We start from the raw sequence: 9,309 nt of genomic DNA on the forward strand, positions 1-9,309 counted from the left end.
TTCTGTTCCATTGGTCTGTGTCTCTCTGTTTTGGTATCAGTACCATGCTGTTTTGATTACTGTAGACTTGTAGTATACTTTGACGTCAGGTAGCGTGATGCCTCTGGCTTTGTTCTTTTTGCTGAGAATTGTCATGGCTATGCCAGCTCTCTTTTGGTTCCATATGAAGTTTAAGGTGGTTTTTTCCAGTTCTTTGAAGAAGGTCATTGGTAGCTTGATGGGGATATCGTTGAATCTATAAAGTACTTTGGGCAGTATGGCCATTTTCACGATATTGATTCTTCCTAACCATGAGCATGGAATGTTTCTCCATCTGTTTGTGTCCTCTCTTATTTCCTTGAGCAGTGGTTTGTAGTTCTCCTTGAAGAGGTCCTTTACATCCTTTGTTAGTTGTATTCCTAGGTATTTTATTCTCTTTGTAGCAATTAGAATGGGAGTTTGCTCATGATCTGGCTCTTTGATAGTCTGTTATTGGTGTATAGAAATGCTTGTGATTTCTGCACATTGATTTTGTATCCTGAGATTTTGCTGAAGTTGCTTATCAGTTTAAGGAGATTTTGGGCTGAGATGATAGGGTCTTCTAAATATACAATCATGTCGTCTGCAAACAGAGACATTTTGACTTCCTCCTTTCCTAATTGAATACCCTTTATTTTTTTTCTTGCCTAATTGCTCTGGCTAAAACTTCCAATATTATACTGAATAGGAGTGATGAGAGACAGCATCATTGTCTAGTGCCAGATTTCAATGGGAATGCTTCCAGTTTTTGCCCATTCAGTATGATACTGGCTGTTGGTTTGTCGTAAACAGCTTTTATTGTTTTTAGATATGTTCCTTCGATATCTAGTTTATTGAGTTTTTAGCATTAAGCGCTGTTGAATTTTGTTGAAGGCCTTCACTGCATCTATTGAGATAATCATGTGGTTTTTGTCTTTGGTTCTGTTTGTATGGTGGAGTACATTTATAGACTTGCATATGTTGAACCAGCCTTTCATCCCCAGGATGAAGCCTACTTGATCGTGATGGGTAAGTTTTTGATGTGCTGTTGCAATCAATTTGCCATTATTTTATTCAAGATTTTTGCATCTACGTTCTTCATGGATATTGGCCTGAAGTTTTCTTTTCTTGCTGAGTCTCTGCTGGGTTTTGGTATTAGGATGATGTTTGTCTCATAAAGTGATTTGGGAAGGATTCTCTCTTTTTGGATTGTTTGGAATAGTTTCAGAAAGAATGATACCAGCTCCTCTTTGTATGTCTGTTAGAATTTGGCTGTGAACCCATCTGAACCTAGAGTTTTTTTGGTTGGTACGCTATTAATTGCTGCCTCAACTTCAGCCCTTGTTATTGGTCTGTTCAAGGTTTCAACTTCTTCCTGGTTTAGGCTTGGGAGGGTGTAAGTGTCCAGGAATTTATCCATTTCTTCCAGATTTACTGGTTTACGTGCATAGAGTTGTTGGTACTAAAATCTTATGGTAGTTTGTATTTCTGTGGAATTGCTGGTGATATCCACTTTTTCGTTTTGTCTTGTAACTATTTGATTCTTCTCCCTTTTCTTTTTTATTAATCTGGCTAGCAGTCTATTTTGCTGATCTTTTCAAAAAACCAGCTCCTGAATTTACTGATTTTTTTTAAGGGTTTTTTTTTTCCCATTTATTTATTTTATTGCATTTTAGGTTTGGGGGTACATGTCAAGAACATGCAAGATTGTTGCGTAGGTACACACGTGGCAGTGTGATTTGCTGCCTTCCTCCCCATCACCCACAACTGGCATCTCTCCCCTTGCTATCTCTCCCCAACTCCCCACCCCCCACCGTCCCTCCCCTACTTCCCCCCAACTGACCCCAGTGTGTAGTGCTCCCCTCCCTGTGTCCATGTGTTCTCATTGTTCAACACCCACCTATGAGTGAGAACATGCAGTGTTTGATCTTCTGCTCTTCTGTCAGTTTGCTGAGAATGATGGTTTCCAGGTTCATCCATGTCCTGACAAAGGACACAAACTCAAAGGGCTTTTTGTGTCTCTATCTCCTTCAGTTCTGCTCTGATCTTAGTTATTTGTCTTCTGCTAGCTTTGAGGTGGTGTTTTTTTTTTTTTTTTTTTTATCTTGCTCCTCTAGCTCTTTCAATTTTGACTACAGGGTGTCGATTTTAGATCTTTCCTCACTTCTCTGGTGGGCATTTATTGCTATAAATTTCCCTCTAGTCAATGCTTTAAATGTGTCCCAGAGACTCTGGTACATTTTGTCTTTGTTCTCAGTGGTTTCAAGGAACATCTTTATTTCTGCCTTCATTTCATTGTTTATCCAGTCAACATTCAGGAGCAGGTTGTTCAGTTTCCATGAAGTTGTGTGGCTCTGAGTTAGTTTCTTAATTCTGAGTCCTAATTTGATTGCCCTGTGGTCTGAGAGACTGTTTGTTATGATTTCTGTTCTTTTGCATTTGCTGAGGAGTGATTTACTTCCAATTATGTGGTCAATTTTAGAGCAGGTGCAATGTGGTGCTGAGAAGAATGCATATTCTGTGGATTTGGGGTAGAGATTTCTGTAGATGTCTATTAGGTCCACTTGGTCCAGATCTGAGTTCAAGTTCTGGATATCCTGGTTAATTTTCTGTCTTGTTGATCTGTCTAATATTGACAGTGGAGTGTTAAAGTCTCCCACAATTATTGAGTGGGAGTCTAAGTCTCTTTGTAGGTTATTAAGAACTTGCTTTATGTACCTGGGTGCTCCTGTATTGGTTGTGTATATATTTAAGACAGTTAGCTCTTCTTGATGCATTGATCCTTTTACCATTATGTAATGCCCTTCTTTGTCTCTTTTGATCTTTGTTGTTTTAAAGTCCATTTTATCAGTGACTAGGATTGCAGCTCCTGCTTTTTTTTTGCTCTTCATTTGCTTGGTAAATCTTCCTCCATCCCTTTATTTTTAGCCTATGGATGTCCTTGCACATGAGATGGGTTTTCTGAATACAGCACACTGATGGGTCTTGACTTTTTACCCAATTTGCCAGTCTGTGTCTTTTGATTGGGGCATTCAGCCCATTTACATTTAAGGTTAATATTGTTATGTGTGAATATGATCCTGCCATTTTGATGCTAGCTGGATGTTTTGCCCATTAGTTGACGCATTTTCTTCATTGTGTTGATGCACTTTACCATTTGGTATGTTTTTGAAGTGGCTCATAATGGTTGTTGATTTCCTTGTTTAGTGCTTCTTTCAGGAGCTCTTGTAAGGCAGTCCTGGTGGTATCTCTCAGCAATTGTATGTCCACATTTTATTTCTCATTCACTTATGAAGCTTAGTTTGGCTGGATATGAAATTCTAGGTTGAAAGTTTTTTTCTTTAAGGATGATGAATATTGGCCCCTACTCTCTTCTGGCTTGTAGAGTTTCTGCAGAGAGATCTGCTTTGAATCTGATGGGCTTCCCTTTGTGGGTACCCTGATCTTTCTCCCTGGCTGCCCTTAGGATTTTTTCCTTCATTTCAACCCCGTTGAGTCTGACAATTATGTGCCTTGGGGTTGCTCTTCTTGAGGAATATCTTCGTGGTGTTCTCCGTATTTCCTGGACTTGAACGGTGGTCTGCTTTTTAGGTTGGGGAAGTTCTCCTGGATAATATGGTGAAGAGTGTTTTCCAGCTTGGATTCATTCTCTCTGTTACATTCAGGTGCATCTATCAAAAGCAGATTAGGTCTTTTCACATAATCCCATATTTCTTAGAGGCTTTGTTCATTTCTTCTTACTCTTTTTTCTCTACTCTTGCCTTCTGATTTTATTTCATTGAGTTGATCTTCAATCTCTGATAACCTTTCTTCTGCTTGGTTGATTCAGCTACTGAAACTTGTGTATGCTTCTCGAAGTTCTTGTGCTGTGTTTTTCAGCTCCATCAAGTCGTTTATATTTTCCTCTAAGCTGTTTATTCTAGTTAGCATCTCATCTAACTTTTTTTCTAGGTTCTTAGTTTTTTTGCATTGGGTTAGCACATGTTCCCTATAGCTCTGAGAAGTTTGTTACTACCCAACTTCTGAAGTCTGTTTCTGTCAATTTAACAGATTCATTCTCCATCCATCTTTGATCCCTAGCTGATGAGGAGTTACAATCCCTTTGAGGAGGAGAGGCATTCTGGTTTTTGGTGTTTTCATCCTTTTTGCACTGGTTTCTTCCCAACTTAGTGGCTTTATCTACCTGTGGTCTTTGTAGTTGGTGACTTTTGGATGGGGTCTCTGAGTAGACATCCTTTTTGTTGATGTTGAAGCTATTTCTTTCTGTTTCTTAGTTTTCCTTCTAACAGTCAGGACTCGCTGCTGCAGGACTGCTGGAGGTCCACTCCAGACCCTGCTTGCCTAGGGATCACCCGCGGGGACTGCAGAACAGTAAGGGTTGCTGCCAGTTTCTTCTTTTGTTATCTTCGCCCCAGAAGGGTACCTGCCAGATGTCGGCCTGAGCTTTCCTTTATGAGGTGTCTCTTTGGGTATACAGGGGTCAGGGAGCTGCTTGAGGAGATAATCTGTCCCTTACAGAAGCTCAAGTGCTGTGCTGGGAGCTCTGTTGTTCTGTGCAGAGCTGCTGGGCAGGTACCTTTAAGTCGGCTGCAGCGAAACTCATAACCACCTCTTTTCCCAGGTGCTCTGACCTAGGAAGATTGGCTTTATTTATAAGTTCCTGACATGCTGCTGCTTTTTTTCAGAGAGGCCCTGCCCCACACAGAGTAGTCTAGTCACAGTCTCCCAGGAGAGGTGTTACTGAACTGCCACAGGCTCTGCCCAGCTGCTGTGTGAAAGGCCTCGGTATTGGCAGACTGCCTCGGTAGTGATAGACACCCTTCCCCCCACTGAGCTGGACTGTCCTGGGTCCAGCTGTGCTTGCTGCGAAACTCTCAATCCAGAGCATTTCAGATTGCTTGTTTTGAAGCATTCTTCCCAACGAGCTAGAATGCCTGGCTCCCGGTCTCAGGCCCCTCCCTTTCAGTTGAATGGGCCGCTCTGTCTCCCAGGCGTTCCAGGTGCCAGTTGAAACGGCTGCCCAGATTTATGTGAGTTTCTGTGCGCCAACCCGTGGCACCAGCCATACTGAAAACTTGTGGTGCTTTTCGGCCCGGGAATCTCCTGGTCTGTGGGCAGTGAAAACTTGTTTGGAAATGCGGTGAACACTCAACCTCTCCGTTGTTCTTGTTGGGAACTGCACTCCGGAGCTGTTCCTTTTTGGCCATCTTGGATCCTCGCCAGAAATGGTTTTTAAAAGCACTTAATTATCACTCATTCATTTATACAGTCATACCATGAAAAAATATACAGCAAGGGAATCACAACTGTGAGCTTAATTTCACAAATATAACACTGAGAGAAGTCAGAATAAGACATACTATATGATGTTACATAAATTTCAAAACCATACTAAATTCATCCCATGATTTTAGAGTCAGGATAGAACCTTGGAAGGCAGTGACTGAAAGGAAACACAAGGAGGACTTCTAGAGTCACAGTATTATTTCTTGATCTGGATACTGGTTACACTGGTGTGTTTACCTTGTGAACATTTACTGAGCTGTGTATTTACAACTTGTGCACTTTTCTATACACATAATTTAACAGAAAGTTTGCCAAATATATGCTTAAATCCATGAATGCATAATGATAATAAAAAACAAAAACAAATTGGCCATTTGGTGGATACAGGGAAATCACTGTAGACACTGAGGTGCTACTCAGCTCCTCCTTCAAAATAAGACTTGCCTTAACTGCTGGGAGTGCTGTCAGTCAGCCCCTTCAGGGATTGTCTCACTTACAGGGAACAACCCTGTTCAAGGTCATACCCTTTCCAAGGTAACCCACATCCAATGACTAACTGATACAGCAATATAAAGGCCTGGACACTTCAGCTGCAATTGTGGGCAACTCAGAAGAGCCATTCTTGCCCCAGGCTCCCATTCTCACTCCAGGCTCCCCATGGGGGTTGGCCAAAGCTGGGGCTGGGCCTGTAATGCATTTGTCCAGTGATCCTCACTCCTAGGTGTTGATTTCAAAATTAAAAAACAAACAAACAAACAAACAAACAAACACCTTAATAAACATCCTGCATTAGGCTTCCAGGTACTGGGATTTTACAGCTGGCAATGAAGAAGTAGCAGTAACTACAAAATAATGAATCAAGAATATAGGCCGGGCACAGTGGCTCACGCCTGTATTATCAGCACTTTGGGAGGCTGAGGCAGACTGATCACCTGAGGCCAGGAGTTCAAGACCAGCCTGGCCAACATGGCAAAACCCCATCTCTACTAAAACTATTTAAAAAAAAAAAATTAGCCAGATGAGTTGGGTGCCTATAATGCAAGCTACTCAGGAGGCTGAGGCACAAGAATCGCTTGAACCTGGAAGGAGGAGGTTGCAGTGGGCCAAGATCATGCCCCCGCACTCCAGTCTAGGTGACAGAGTAAGACTCGGTCTCAAAAAAAAAAAAAGAATATTGCTAAACTCTGAGCTCTGGGAAAAAATGTAACAACAACAACAAAAAGCTGATTAACTTCCAATTGAAAACTAAGTTTGAAAGCTAGAGAACCTCTCTGAAAACACAAAGAGGCTCTCCTCTCCTGCAGCAGGAAGGCAGAGAAACCTAAGGACCAGAGAGCCATCACTTAATTATCGCTGATTCATTTATACATATATATCTCAGAGATATATAGATTAGATATCTAAACATATATGTGTTGGGCTTCAAAGATTGAACTCCCAAAGGCAGCAGGTCTGCTATGCCCAGATCAGAGTCCTGGCTGGGAAAGAACAAGACTCTGACACATGGAATGGAAACACCTGGGTTGGCACTCCAAAAAATCTTGTCTCCCCAGATTCCTGAAGCTTCTGCTAACAACCAGTGAGCCTGGAAGAGAACCCCAAGCCTCAGATAAGATTGAGACCCCAACCAAAAACTTGATTTCAACCTGATGAGAACCTGAGCAGAGAACCCAGCTAAGCAATGCCCTGACTCCTGATCCACAGAAACTGTAATATAGTAATTTTGTGTTTTAGGCTACTGTTTGTGGTGGTTTGTTACAAAGCAATAGAAAACTAAAACAACTACAAAACCTGCACCTGTAATGTAAACTTCTCTCCTGAGCTTCAGATGTGTTATCCAAATGTCCATTTGGTTTCTCTATGTGGATAACTTGTAGGCACTTCAAACTCAACATTTCCAAATCTTAATCCATAATCTTCCTACCATGTTTCCTATCTTAGTAAATAGTACCACAATCTACCCAGTTTCCCATGTCCGACATCTGAGAATCGTCTTGATACTTCCTTTATTCCCTTTGCTTCATCTCCCTTTAGTTAGGGGGATTTAATATATTTTGGCCTCCCCTTTACCCTTATTTCTCAACTTCCTCAGAAGCCAGGCAGGGAAGAAAAAATAGTGGTACTCAGGCCCCACAGACTACTACAAACAGCACCAAATTCTATGAAAAAGAAAAATAAATCAAGATTAAGGAGTTCTCAGTAACCAAGAATTTATCAGATAAGGTGGTCAGGGGAAGCTCTCTGAAGATGTGACATTTGAGCAGAGACCTAAATGAAGTAAAAGAATAGGAAGACTGGCTATGGTTCACACCTCTAATCCCAGCTCTCTGGGAGGCCAAGGAAGGCGGATCGCTTGACGTCAGGAGTTTGAGACTAGCATGGCCAACGTGGTGAAACCTCGGTAAACCAAAAAATACATAAGTTAGCCAGTCATGGTGGTACATGCCTGTAGTCCCAGGTACTCAGGAGGCTGAGGCAGGAAAACTGCCTGAACCTGGGTAGCAGAGGTTGCAGTGAGCCGAGATCGTGCCACTGCACTCCAGCCTGGGCAACTATAACCTGTCTCAAAATAGAAAAAAAGAAAGGAAAGAAAAGAAAGAAAGGAGAGGGAGAGGGAGAGAGAGAGAGGAGAGAGAGAGAGAGAGAGAGAGAGACAGACAGACAGGCATCCATGCAAAGATCTAAAGAGCATTCAAGGCAGTAGTTGTTAAGTAAAATGGATCTGATGTTGGGGGTCACGTGTTCAAAGCCTAGCAAGAAGGCCAATGTGGTTAACCCAAAGGGAACAAAGGAAGAAAATCTAGGGGATGAGGGCAGAGATCCGAGAAGCAGGAATCAGATCATGAAAAGCCTTACAGGCCATTTTAAGAGCTTTGAATTTATTTTGAATTTGATGATGTCACAGATTATATTTTTCAACTGTCAAATATCTCTCATCCCACATACTTTCCTGCAGTAAGATTTTGCCACTCCCCCATTAGGAAGAGAAATTTATTCTTCCACCTCCTTTCATCTAGCAAGTCCAGTGATTATTGTGACCAATAAAATATGACTAAAGGCACACTGTGTAGTTCCAGGCCATAGCCCTTAATTGGTCTGACAGTTTTTATTGCCCTCTTCCTGGAAGCAAGCTGCCATGTGAAAAATGGGATTACTCTGAGACCAGCATGCTATGAGAAGCCAAGACCACATGCAGAGATTCTGAAGAATGAGATGCCATTGTGAAGACAGAGGCCAAGAAGCACTGAGGTGCCAGACACGTAACTGAAGAAGCCATAATGGAAGGGATTCTCCAGCCTCAACTACACCATATGGAACAGAAGAGCTGCCCAGCTGAACCTGTCATGAATTCCTGACCCCCCAAAATTGTGAGCACAATAAAATGGTTGTTTTTCCGGCTACAGTGCTTTGGAGTTGGTTATACAGCAACAGATAACCAAAAGACAGGAGAAGAAGGCATCGAAGGAATTTAAGCAAAGGAATGACATATCTGAATTATGTTTTAAAAAGAACCCTCTTGTTGCTGTATGTTAGAAAAGAGTCCTAGTCAAGAGAGGATGGTAGCTTAAATTAAGCTAGTAAGAATAGAGGAGAAAGTAGTGAGATGTTATAATAGATTTAGAAGGGGAGTGCTTATTTAAAATGGTAAGTTGACCCTAAAGTTAATTTGGAAGAATAAACTTGTGAGAATACCAAAGAAATTTTTGATAAACAAGAACAAGAGACATGACCAAGTACTGAAACATAATGTTAAGCTCTAATAACAAAAGCTGTATACGTATAAATTGTGGTCACAGAAAAGACACTCATATTTACACAGAAATTTAATATAATAAAGGTGGTATTTCAAATCAATGGTAAAGAATTGATTAGTCAATACAAGTATGTCACATCAAAAAGAAAAGACTAATTCATACCATATTTTAAAATATATGGCTGTTGCCAGATGTGATGGCTCGTGCCTGTAAAACCAGCACTTTGGGAGTCTGAGGCAAGAGGATCACTTGAGCCCAGAAGTTTGACATC

At 41.4% G+C, this 9,309-nt stretch overlaps 1 protein-coding gene across 10 annotated transcripts in view; it reads right to left on the reverse strand.

The window, feature by feature from the left end:
• Positions 1–9,309, reverse strand: part of NF1 (neurofibromin 1) — a 306,641-nt gene that overhangs the window by 236,068 nt on the left and 61,264 nt on the right. The window lies entirely within an intron of this gene.

The sequence above is a fragment of the Sapajus apella genome, unplaced genomic scaffold, assembly GCF_009761245.1.
Source record: "Sapajus apella isolate SASKATOON/1434 unplaced genomic scaffold, GSC_monkey_1.0 scaffold12, whole genome shotgun sequence".
NCBI classification, from domain to species: domain Eukaryota; kingdom Metazoa; phylum Chordata; class Mammalia; order Primates; family Cebidae; genus Sapajus; species Sapajus apella.